Here is a 13216-nt window from a genome sequence, read left to right on the forward strand (position 1 = left end):
CCGCCTGCCTTCTCCCGGAGCTCCGGGACGGGAGTCATTCGTCGCCTTTGTTGCCACGGCCGCTGCCGGAACCGTTTGCGAGCTCCGGCGGCTCCCGCCCCTCCCTGCGCCTTCACGGAGCCCGGGCCGGGGGCGGCACGTGGGCCCGGGACGCGGTGGCGGTGCGCGCTTACCTGTCGCCGGTGCGGCCGCGGCGGGGCGTGGGGGGAGGCAGAGCCGGGCGGCCTGGCCTAACTGTCCCCGCCGCCGCCTCTGCCCCGCGTTGCTGCCGCCGCTGCTGCTGCTGCTGCTGCTGCCGCCGCGGTCGGTGTCTCCGGCGCGGCGGCGGGCGGCGGCGGCGGGGCTTTTCCTGTCCGGTTACGTTAAGGTCACATGACCGAGAGAGCGGAGCGACTAGTGCAAAGAGGCTGAGAGCGGCTCCCGCCGGGGGGGAGAGGCGGCGAGAGAGCAGTGGCGGCAAGAGCCCCTCCGCCCCCCCAGCCGCTCCCCTCCCCCCGCCCGCCTCCGCCTCCTGCTGCTCTGCCGCCGCCGCCGCCGCCGCCGTCGCCTGCAGCTCGGCGCTGCGGCTCCCACCCAGCCTGGGCTCGCGGCCCCAGCCAAAGTTCTGCAAGCCATGTGCAGCCGAGGCGAGGAAACTTCTCCGCAGCGGTCGGCCCGGAGGCCGGCGGCCAGACCAGACCCCCTTGTTTACAGAGTGTTTAGGTAGGACCAGTCCTGCGGACGCAGACGGTCTTTTCGGGGTGCAGAGGGAGATGCATGCCGGTCCTGTCAAGGGATGCCTGACATCTCTCGGCTCTGCCTTTGACCCAGGACTGCCCCTCGTTAGCTTTTCGTCCTGAGATACAGAGTGGCTTGTCGTCGGCCACCGACGGTGTTGCCACCGGTGGTGGCTGAAAGTCCTAGAGAAGTCGCTGTCGCTGTGTAGCGGGGTCGAGGTGCTGCCTTAGATGGGCGACTGTGGGCCAAGATGTTTCGGTTAGGATTGGGTGGGATGCTTATTTCCCTGTGCTGAGCTTTGTTTATGGCGCTTTGCGCGGTGTGAGCATTTGGGCAGGACACTGCTCTTTGGTTGACTTTGGTTTCTGAGGATCTGGTGGAATGGATTCAGAGTTGCCATCCTGTGAGCTGTAACTGGGAGATACTGAAACATGGTAACATGGCTGGGAATTGGAATTCCCTGGTGAGGTTTTAAAGTTTACTTTTTATGTTGCCATTTTGCTAGGAGTTGTGTCTCAGTAAGTACAGTTTTATCCCTTTTGGGGGCTCGTGTTAATGGTTTATTTCACATAGCCTTGATTTTAGGCTTGGTTCCTAAGTGAGTGGAAGCAGTGGTTTCCAGACTACACTTGGCTTTCAAACAGTAGTCTGTAAGGATCTTGATGCCAAACCTATTAGGTTTTGAAAGTCAGGTACCATAGCATCATGCCCGGCACACTGACAGTGTTCATTGGATTGACAGCAATCCAGTTGTATGTACAGCTACTGATGACTAATTTCTTTGAAGACATAAGCATCTGTGTAACTGTAGTCTTGCACGGCGTGAGTAATAGGTCGAGTGGATACCTGCCTTGAACTTTCCTAGACTTTGATCAGCTAGATGAATGGCTTGTGGAGTGCTTAAAAGTTTGCCTCCACAAACAGATCCTGATCCTGACCCTGACCTGAGTGTTCTAGGGCACTATCAGTAAACCGGCAATGTTGGCCTTCACATTGGCATGCCTGGTTCCTTGCAGTGACTGGTCTGTTTCCTCTTGTAAGAGACCAAAGTGAATTTGGTTTGTTCTGTGGAGAGAGTCGTGATTAAGAGCTTCAGATTCTTCATTCTTTTAAGTTGTGCTTGTGGAGTTCTCTGTGAAGGTGGATTGACCGAAGAATATCTTTGCTTTCTGAGACAGAATCTCAAAAGCCACACAACCTTGCCTTGCTTGGAACTTGCCCCAACCCCCCCTCTTCCTCTGGAGTGCTGGCATTGTACTTGTGTATATACATGTATGTGGTGCAACACGCCTCACCCACCTGAGTCCTGAGGAGACTTTGCCAGGAATTGGTAGTTTGACAGGAACAAGCTGGTGCTGAGTATGCATCCCTGCCCCTTCAGGAGCTGCTGCTATGAATGTGCTGTCGAGAGCATCGTAGTCGCCTAAGGAGCTGCTGCTCAAATTAGAACTGGGCTGCTTTGCTGCTGGCTCTCAAGGCATAGGCAAGCCTGCTTGACTTTGGACAAGTGTGCAGCTTACTTTATTTTTCTTCAGTCCCCATCTCGAGTTAGTATCCTAAGGGGCCTGTTGGGGCGCTGTCTGGTTTCCCCCAGCTTGTCTAAGTGGAAGCATTGTATGGAAAGACAGGGGCAAATAACAGCCCTTGCAGAGAAGTGCTAGTTACTGTAGCTCAGGACAGCGCCAGGGCCACCTGTCACCTCTGTCTAATATGTCTGGTTGACAGAAGAGTACACCTGCTGTATATTGAATAATAACTTGCAGTTTTATTACTGATTTGGTGTTTTGAAAATAAATGCAGCAAATCGGGAGTTCAGACTAGTTTTACTTAAAATGATAGCAGTCTGAGTGGATTCATCAAAAGTTATGAGTAAATAATTGTGTGAAGTCTTGTATTAATCAAGATCTGGTTTGTGTTTTGCTGAGATACTGCCATAAAAGCAGGCGTTTAGTTCCAGTGTGACAAGGACAGTGGACAAAAAAAGATGTAATAGATTGGAACTTACCCTTTAAGCTTATAGTTTCGGGGAAAATTTTGTGAGCTGTGTGTGCTCAGGTTGGAGGAAGAATTTCCTTTAAACATTGGTAAGAAAAGTTAACGGGAAGATCTTGCTCATAAATGTCATCAGAATTCAGTGCTGCTTTTCACTAGATTTTATGAAGGATGTCCTGTTGAGTAATCTCTTACATTAGGACAACGGCATGCTATACATGCTGGACTTCAGGGTGTATGCGGGATACCATGCCCTTGGGCATTCTGAGACGGGGTCTTACCGCGCAGAGTCCTGGAACTCACTGTGCAGACCCTTGAACTCACAGATGATCTGTTTCTGCCTCTTAGGTGCTGGGATTAAAGGGCATATGCCAGCATGCCTGCCTCATGCCCTCTGTTACATAATAAGCTTAACATATAAGTCAGAAAAGCTGCATTTGAGCCTAGTGTGGCACATGCCTGTAGTCTCAGTTATCCGGAGGTTGAGGCAGCAGGATTGCTTTGAGGTTGAGGCTAGTCAGAGTCACAGAGTGGGTGAGACCCAGCGAAACCCAACAGCCCACAGACAAAGCAGATGAAAAACCCAGTTTATTTTGAAACTGTCATAATTATTTTATTGGCTGTTACAGAAGTTTTAGGAAATATCTGTTCGTGTTGGCTGTTACTTGAGATGACTTCCCTATGCTTCAGTGAGCGGCTGTGGTGAAGGGCCTGTGAGTCTGTGAGAATTGACTGTAATGCTAAGGAAAGAGCCTTTAAAAAGTACTGAGTGTATATGCGAGTGGGTGTGTGCTGCCGACCGCGAATGGAGGGCAGAGGACGGGCTGCGTTGGGCCATCTAGCTTGGCAATGGTTCTGGAGATGCCCCATTTTAAAGTCTGCATGTGCGTGTGCACGAATGCACTGAAGTGTGAGGTGTTAAGGCCTGGAACTGGGGTTAGGTAGTAGTTAGTTACTTGCTGTGGGTCTTGGGAACTGAATATTTTTTGCAAGAGGAGTCTGCACTCTGAACCATCTCTCCAGCCCTTCTTATATTTTGAAATGAAGGGTCTCATGTAGCCCAGGTTGGCCCAGAACTTGCCATATTCCCTATAATGTTGGATGGATCCTCTGCCTTTACTCTTTGTAATGCCAGAATTCGAGGGGTGTGTACCTGTAAAATTGTTGTGTTGGGGCTGTTTTACATCTATACCACAACCCCAACGAGATAGGGCTCCCAGCCTGAGGAAACACTGATTTTTGCAGCCCAACATTAAGACGACAGTAAGGCATGTGGATCTCACATAGTTTTTGTGGGTCAGGGTCTTTCAGGATTTCAGTCAAGTTGCTGTGGCTGCTGGATCTGCTTCCAGGGTGGTTGGCTCATTGTGTCTAGCCAGCAGTGTTGGATTGTTTATACCTCGGGTGGTTGGTGTCCCCCAGAGTAAATTACCAAGCCCCAGTGAGGAAGCAGCCACACACCATCTCTTGTGTTGCTGTCTAGTGGCAGTGCAAAGCACAGCTTAGCCTGATAGGAGCGGAAATAAGCTCCTCCTCCTCCTCCTCCTCCTCCTCCTCCTCCTCCTCCTCCTCCTCCTCCTCCTCCTCCTCCTCCTCAGTGGCGGAGTATTTTAATCGCTGGCTCAGTTCTATTTTTCCAGTTCATAGAGGAATTAGGGTGGGATCAGGAACCTAGCTGAAGTCAGTCTGAGTGTAATTAGTTGATTAAGTCAGTTTTTCTTTTCCTCTGAGGGCATCTAGTTTCTCTGCTCAACCTTACTGTGAAAGGATGTTCGAAGAAGTTTAATAATTATCTGGCCTAAGGCCTGATTTAGTCTTTGAAAACTACAATTTTCTGACCTTTATCATGAATAATCTGTTTGCTGATGAGAAAATTGTCTGGCAGTTGTGTTTTTAAATCTTTATTAAAAAAGTTACAGTGAAGATTGGTTATCTGGGCTTCAAGTTTTTAGGCCTCTGATAATGTCTTTAGCTGTGTGTATGTGTGTGTGTGTGTGTGTGTGTGTGTGTACAATATAGATACATATTATTTAATAATATAATTAAAGGACTTATGCATAATCTCTTAGTTATTTATGCGGGTTTTTATGAGTTTGTGTGCGTGGGTGTCTGGTGCCTCTGTAGAGAGGGCATCGATTCCTTGGAATTGGAGGGCCACAGTGTGACCTGCCTTTGGGTGCTGGGAACTTGCACCACTGAGCCATCTCCAGGCCCTGTAGTTGTTAAAGAAGGATTTTATTGTTGTTTTTCCAGACAGGGTTTCTCTGTGTAGCCTTGGCTGCCCTGGACTCATTTTGTAGAACAGGCTGGCCTCAAATTCAGAGAGATCCAACTGCCTCTGCCTTCTGGAATGCTGAGATTACGGTCATGTGCCACTGCACACAGCAGGATTTATTTTTTTAATTATGCATATATGTGTTAGTTACGTCACTGGTGCTGTGATAAGATGCCATGACCGGAACCAACTAAAGGAAGAAAGTGTATTTTGGCTTAGGGTTCCAAGGGTAGCGTTGATGGTGGCTTAGGGAGACGTGGCAGCAGGAGGCCAGACCGGGAGGTAGAGAGGTCACATCTCAGCCACACAGAAAGCAGAGAAAGCAGGCTGAAGGTGAAGGGAGTCTGAAAAGTCAGAGCTTGCTTCCAGCCAAATGCTTCCTCTAGCAAGACTCTTATAAAAGTTGCAAAACTGTCCCAAATAGAAACCAGTGTGACCAACTCCTGAAATACATGAGCCTATGGGGACACCAACACAGTATATGTGTTTGGGTGTGAAGATGTGCAAGCACAGGTACCCTCCGCAGTTCAGAAGAGGGTGAAGTATGAAGAAGGCTACAGTATCTTAGGCTGTGAAGTTATTTATTGGTGTTGGGTATTGAACCTAGAGCCTTGTGTGTATGCTAGGCAAGTGTGTGCTACTGAGATAAGTCCCTGGTCCTTTTACTTTGTGTTTTGGTTGGGCCTTGCTCAATTTCTCTCAGTGTCAGGTAGCTGGGATTCCATGATTTAAGTTACCAGCCTAGCTTTATGGGCTGTGAAATTTCCATGGACAATTCTTATTTATTTATTGGTTCATTCATTCATTGATTCATCGAGACAGAGTCTCACCATGTAACTGTCTGTCTCTGCCTCCCATGTGTTGGGATTAGAGGAGTGGACCGCCATGCCCACTGTAAAATTTTACCTAGAAGGGGTTTTTCCTAAGGCAGATTTTTGCTCACAGTATATAACATGAGTAGCCTCAGCAGACCTGGGGCTTCCTGGACAGTCGCTCCCTGCCCTCGAGTGTTGGGATCACCGTTAGGGACTGTCGCACTTTGCAATCTTTGTGGGTCTTGTTCCCACCTAATAGTCCCCACCCCCTTCTGATAAGGGTCAGGTGGGACTCTGTTGCCGAAGATAACCTTGAACTTTGAAACTTGTGACCCTGCTTCCACCTCCCAAGTGCTTGCATTACAGGTGTGCACTAGCACGACTCCCAGTTTATACAGTGCTGGAGATCTAGCCTGGCTTGTCCTCCTGAGCTTGACCCTCTGTCCATCAGTGGAGGTAAGCTTCTACCCCTAAGTGTTGGTTACTTTATTTCAGATTTTGTAACCCTTACCGGTAAGCCTAAGTGAGCTTTTGTGAACTGCTGGTACTTAACTGTTGTATTAAATTTGTAGTTGAAGGGTTAAACAAAGCTAGGGAACCTAAGATGATTTGTCTTACTAGAACTGAATGGAAAGTGATTGTTATAGAAAGCATCTAGGTATAGGTTAGGTGGGGGGGGGGGTGTATGTATGAGAGGTTAGCCCTGTTCTTAAAGATGCCCTGCAGAGAGACAGATGAGATACTGTCATGTAGTTTTCACCCTGCAGATGTGCTGGGCTAGACTAGATAAACTTAATATAGAAACTGACTCCTGAGTCTTGGAGAGGAGGTGTGCAGAATGTTGTTGGGGGACATCTGCCTTGAGTTGTTTTCCTTCATTGCTAAGCTGCCACCGTGACTTGCTTGGTTCTAGAATGTGTATGTTTGTGACTTCTCTAGATCTGCATGGTCCAGTCTAGTAGCTGAGTCCCACTACATACAAGTGACAGCACAGACGCACGCCACGGCAGTCATTTCTGCCGGACAGTGCTTCCTTAGGACAGGGCTGCCGTGAAGTCGTGCGTGGCTTGCCTGCGCTCAGTGTGCTCAGTGGAGCTAGGACCAGAAGAAAGGAGCTGTTGCGGGAGGGGCAGTGGTTGGTGTTGATGGACAGTGGAGCCGGTGTTTCACTTGGTGGTTAAGGCGTTGGGGCTGAGGAGACTCGGGCAACGAGTTTGCTGTGCAAGCATGAGGGCTGTGGGTCCCCAGCACCTTAAAGGTGTAAGTGAGCTCCCCTGCTGCTGGTCACCAGCAGATCCTTGTGTGTCACTGGCCAGCCGCTCTGACCTAAATAAAGGGATCATCACAAAAAATAGGGTGAAGTGCTGGTCAGGTGGTATAGTCGGTAAAGGTGCTTGCTGAGCAAGCCCGGGGAACTGAGTTCAATTCCTGGGTCCTCATATGAAAGGGGAAGGAGGTAACTAACCCTACAGAGCTGTCCTCTGACCTCTACATGTGTGCACACACGGATAAAAATACAACAGAGAGTGGTGAAGGCGACTCCCAACCTGGCTTCCATTGCGCAGGCCCAGGAGATAGGAAGAAAAAGGCTCTGCAGTTGCTTCTGGTCTGGAAAGATGGTGCCACATCTTATACACTGTTGAATCTCTTAAGCTTCACTTTTGACTTCCAACAGGGATAACTTCATCAGGATTGTAAAGTAACTTATTTTACAGTGCCAGGGTTGCTTATCCAGCATAGAACCTCTGTAAATGATGGTGTTCACTAATGGATGACTTCTCCATAAACAACTTCAAATTGTACATACAATAAAGTTGCTTTTTCTTTCCATGTGCAGTCTTGTTAATTTCAAGTGTGTGTGTGTGTGTGTGTGTGTGTGTGTGTGTGTGTTTAAAATGACTGCCAAGTTTATAGGACAGGTCTTCGCCTCCCATGTGTTTTGCTTGTTAGTTTTGTTTTTGTTAGATTTCTCCTCTTTGAGCCCCTAGTCTTGGAACTCCTGTCTGTTGGTGGTATTGTCGTTTTTCATTTTCCAGCATTTTACATAAGTAGAATTACAGAAATTGTAGCCATTTCAAAGTGGCCACTTTAATTCAGCTAGAGAGGGTGAGATACACATCCAAGTTAGAACTAAATTTTGGGGGTTGCAGGGAGGTGGGCGGTCTCCTACCTTAGGCTAGTCTCAAACTTACTATATCCCAGGGGGCCCTTCAAGTTTAGAACAAAGATTTTATTCTGTGTGTATGGCTGGGTTTGTTATATGTGTGTATGTATGCGTGTACACTCCACCCATGTGCACTTGGTGCCCAGTGGCCAGAAGAGGGTGTCCTCTCCCTTAGAACTGGAGTTAGAACTGTTGTGAGCTGCTGTGTGGGTGCTTGGAACTGAACCTGGGTCTTTTCTCAGAGCAGCAAATGTCCTTAGCCCTGATCCGTCATCTCTCCTGCCTCTTTGCACTTTCCAAGTGTTGGGATAACAGGCTTGCCTGGCACACACACAAATTTAAATTTTTTTTTTTTTTTCTGTGCCACAGTTTGTATCCTGGGCCTTGTGGGAAACTGCTGTTAAAACTAAGCTACACAAACTTCTTAAAATTATTTTTTAGATACAAAATTTTTAGGTTTATGTGTATGTTTTGCCTGCGTGTTTGTATGTGCACCACATGTGTGCCTAGTGCTCTCTGGGGTCAGAAAGACTATTGGTTGGGGGCTGGAGAGATGGCTCGGGGATTAAGAGCACTGACTGTTTCTCCAAACTGCTGGTTTTGAGTCCCAGCGACCACATGGTGGCTCACAACCATCTGTAGTGAGATCTGGTGCCCTCTTCTGGTCTGCAGGCACAAAACTTAAAAATAAGAAAGTGCTTATAACTGCAGGGCTTTTTGTTTTTTGAGGCAGGGTTTTCCTCTTTGTAGCCTTGGCTGTCCTGGCTAGGACTTTGTAGACCTGGCTAGCGTCAAACTCATAGAGATCTGCCTGCCACCTCCTTCCCAAGTACTGGGATTGCAGGGGTGAGCCACTGTGCCTGGCTGGCTCAGCCCTATATGTATTTAAGATGGATGTATCTGAGGGTTTTGCCTACATATATGTCAAGTGTGCCTGGTGCCTGCTGGTCAGCTTTTGGTGTGCCCTGGAACTGTAGTTACAGATGGTTGGGAGTTGACTTACGGGTGCTGGGAACTGACCTGAAGTCCTTACCTGGGATAAGAGCAGCCAGTGTTCTAATATGCTGAGCCATCTCTACAGTCCCCTGCATGCCCTTCCAGCCACACCCGTTTGTGGCAGGTCTGGTAGCCCAGGCTGGCCCAGAATTTACTCCGAACCTGGATAGTCTTGAACTCTCCTACTTCCACTTCCGAAGGGCTGGGATTACAGGCGTGGGCCACCATGCCCTGCCAGAGTACCAATGTAGTTATTCAAGTTCCATTTGAGGCTTTTGTTCTATTTACTTTTTGTTTACATACTTATTTTTGAGACAGTGTCTCACTGTATTGTGTTGGCTGTCCTGGAGCTTACTAGTAGACCAGGCTGACCTCAAACTCACAGAGATCCACCTGCCTCTGCAGGGATTAAAGGTGTGTACCACTAAGCCTGATTATGATCCAAGATTTTTCTATTACTTTATTTTGTTTTTTTGAGACATGGTATCTTTGTGTAATGCCACAGGCTGTCCTGGAGTTAGCTCTGTAGGACAGGGTGGCCTCAGACGAACAGAGATCCACTTTCCTCTGCCGCCCTGAAGGCTGGCATTATAGGTGTGGGCCATGTGCACAACCAGGAATTTAAAATGATGGAATTTACAAGGAAAACTGCTACATGTTTTCAACCTAGCTGTTTGTCTTGTTTTCTGAGACCATCTCCTGTAGCTTGGGCTGGTCTTCTAAGCTCAGGTATGTAGGCAGGAATGACTTGAGCCTCTGCCCCTGTCGCAAGTGTGGTTGCAGACATTGCCCTCAGGGCTGTTTGATGTGACGCTGAGAGTGGAAGCAGAGGGCTTTGCGTGTGCTAGGCAAGCAGTCTGCGCTGCTGTCTCCTGCCCCACAAGAGGAGTGTGTTGGACTTGGAGTCTCCCGGAGGACGCGGGCGTGCTGTGGTCTGAGCGTCCGGAGTGACCGGCACAGCAGTGTGTGCTGTAGTGTTTGGCACTAGAGTAAGGGCAGCGGTAGCGAGAGCCCTGTGGTAGACTGAGAAGCATCTCCACCCTGTGATTGATGATGCTCTGTGACGGCCATTGACTGGTAGAGGGGGTACAGTAGTCATGGCTCTGTAGCATTGCAGAGTTGCGAGTTGAAGGTGGCTCAGAGGAGGTCTGAAAATGGGTGGGCCAGTTCTTTCAGGACTTACACGTGTTTTAGGTCAGAAAGTGGCTGCTCCTGGGAAACCACTCCCAGGAAAACCCAGGATGGGGGGTCACTGTGTGAAGAGGGTTGCAAAATTTAGTCAATTGCCATGTGGTGCCTGGAGTAACCTGGCACCAGAACCCAGCCCACATGGGTTCAGTTCGGGATCAGTCCTGGGTCAGGAGTGCTTTAGATTTGAATGGAAGCACATGGCTAGTTTTTCTTAGTTTGCTGCCCTCTACAATGAGCCTTCAGCTGATAAACTCACCAGCCAAAACTCACCAGACAGAGATTTACCCTCTGTCTAAATCTCATTAGCAATATTTAAAGGTGATCATTGTTTTAAGTAGATTCCAGTCTCTTGTATGGAAGCAAAGTTAAAAGTTTAAAATCTTTCCTGTTCCAAGTTGTTTTAAAATGCAAATGGTGATGTTTAAACTTGTTAAATCAACTCTTAGTACCTGTCCCTAAAGCAGATTACTTAGTGGCTTCCTCATGTCTTCATTGCCAATAAGCTTTGCAGAACAGGACACCACCTCAGCTTTCCCATGGGATCTTAGAGTTGAGAATAGTAAGACTTGGTACTCGGGCAGTGGTGGCATATGCCTTTAGTCCCCACACTGGGAAGGCAGAGGCCAGTCTGGTCTATAGGTTGAGTTTCCAGGGTAGCCCCAGGCTACAGAGAAACCTTGTCTTAAAAACAAAAAAACCCAAAAACTTGTAATAGTGCTGAACTGAATATGAGATAACACAGTGCTGTGTGGTTGCCAAGTGTGAAGTTCAGACAGGGAATGAAAATGTCAATGTTTATAAACCGTTTCCTTAAGCCACTCTGAGGTGCAGACATTTAAGAGTGGTGACCATAGATGTCTTAAAAATAATTTCGGAGGCTGGAGAGATGGCTCAGAGGTTAAGAACACTCGCTGTTCTTCCAAAGGTCCCGAGTTCAATTCCCAGCAACCACATGATGGCTCATAACCACCTATAGTGAGATCTGTGTACAAGCTGAATGCTGTATAGATAATAAATAAATTAAAAAAAAATAATTTCAGAACAAATTCTTCCTGTACATCCTGTTTCTCCTAGTTCACTCTGTGAAGTACTTTGGGAGAGTTGTTTACAGAAACTCCTGGTAACCTCAGTGTGCATCCTTAAGAAGACTCAGAGGGGCTGCTAGCGCTGACCCCAGCGTGGGTGAAAATACTGACCACACAGTCCTGTGGGCAGGCCTCGGCACGCGTGAGGCTGTGCTGCCCATCATTGAAAATGGCAAAGATGAGTGACCACAGCCCAAGACACAACACTGTACTGAGGTGGGGGGGGGGGTGTCCTGAAAATTTGGTCTCTTTAATCTCAGAAAGTTTAAAAAACGATTTTATGTCTAGTAAGTGATTTACCTGCACGGATGTACTGCCTGCCTGATTCCTGCAGGGGCCAGCGATGGCCTGGGGCTCTCTTGGAATTAACACCCTCAAGTGCTCTTAACCGTAAGCTAGCCTCACAGCAGCTTTTAGAGGTTCTTTTCTTCTTACAAAGCCCCAGAAGTTTTGCCTTTAATGTTCAGATACGCCAGACTTAACCGGTGCGCTCTCTGGCTGAAATGACTGCCTTAGACGTTGCTCTTCTCGTTGCCAGGTAGTGAACCCAGGGTTTTACATGTGCCAGGAAGCACACTGAGGTCCTAAGAAACCCACTTTAGAGGTGAGAAGATGGTCCAGAGAGGTCTATTGACTTGCCCAAGTAGATGGACACACCTACTAAAGCAAATATCCAAGGCTATTTGTGTTAAGTATTGAACTCTGGGTGATACAAATTTGATAGTTTCAGAGATGGCTTTGTTTTCTGTTTTGTTCCTGAAAGATGCTGATCCTAAAGTAGTGTTTGTTTGTTTTTTGAGACAGGGTTTCTCTGTTTAGCCTTGGCTGTCCTGGAACTCCTCTTGAACTCACAGAGCTCCTCCTGAATGCTGGAATTACAGGCGTATGCCACCGTGCCTGCTGGGCTAAAGTGGCAGATGTTAGACATATGTTTTGCATTATAGCAGTTTTTTTTCCCCCTTTTGGTTTTGGCTTTTAGGTTTCTGTGTGTCCTTGGCTGTCTAGACTTTGTAGTCCAGGCTGGCCTTGAGCTCACAGAGGTCCACCTGCCTCTGCCTCCCTAAGTGCTGGGATTACGAGTGAGTCACAGTCCTGGCTGCACTGTGACAGTTTTAATGTCTAAAGAGTTTTGTTTTGCTTGTATTATAATTAAAAATTTTAAACACCTAGTTGAAAAGATACTTGTTTAATCTGTCAGTATGCTTTCATATGACATCTTTAAGCTATATATATAATGCAGTGTAATACCTTAATAAATCTGTGCCCACCATGATTCATGGAAGTACAGGAAAATATTCAAATTCTGTATTAATGTGTTCCTTTTGCTACTCCTTTTGTATTTTTATATTCTCTCCATAGAACCTTATGAAATGTTTATGAACTTCAATAAATGTTTATGAAAATGTTTGGGTTTTTTTTTTTTGAAAGATTTATAAACGTTAAAGCTTGTCGGACCTTTCAGGCACTATAGGTTTAATGGCCTTGGTTCAAAGAGGGTATCCTTAGTAATTTAATTGTCCTTCCTGTGGCTCTCCAGGTTTAAAGGCTGTTTAGAGCAGCAGACCCAACTTAGGGTGCTGAGAGACACCGTTTGTAAAGTCACGGCAGGCCTGTGACAGCTTGACCTCTCCATGCTACCTGTTCCCTGGGGTACTTTTGGGGAACTACTAGTCTTTGCAGTGCAGTGTGCTGGAAAGACAGGCCTGATACTTACCTTAGCAGCATTAGCGAACACAGTTCATCAGGGAACACCTGTTCCCTGGTCACCCAGTTAACCAAGGGATGAGATGGACATTCCATTCTGGTGCAGAGGACATCCACGTGTGAAAACAGTGTGGCAGGCTGCTGAGTCAAGGAGTAGGGGCAGAGCTATCCTGAAAACAAGGCCATGACGGTAAATAATGTTTGTTTGTGGTCTGAGTGCTGCCCCAGTCCTGCACATAATGAAGTGTGTTGTAGGGAGGTTGGCTTTCTTGGCCTT

General features: G+C 47.6%; 1 protein-coding gene across 1 annotated transcript in view; it reads right to left on the bottom strand.

The window, feature by feature from the left end:
* The window catches only part of Zbtb2 (zinc finger and BTB domain containing 2), a 21311-nt gene extending 20860 nt beyond the window's left edge, over positions 1-451 (bottom strand). Inside the window, exon 1 of the mRNA XM_055616200.1 lies at positions 174-451. The gene's annotated coding sequence lies outside the window, so the exon portion shown is untranslated. The remainder of the gene's footprint in view (positions 1-173) is intronic.
* Positions 452-13216: the final 12765 nt, after the last annotated feature.

Source organism: Psammomys obesus, unplaced genomic scaffold, assembly GCF_907164565.1.
Source record: "Psammomys obesus unplaced genomic scaffold, mPsaObe1.curated_primary_1811, whole genome shotgun sequence".
In the NCBI taxonomy this organism is placed as follows: Eukaryota; Metazoa; Chordata; class Mammalia; order Rodentia; family Muridae; genus Psammomys; species Psammomys obesus.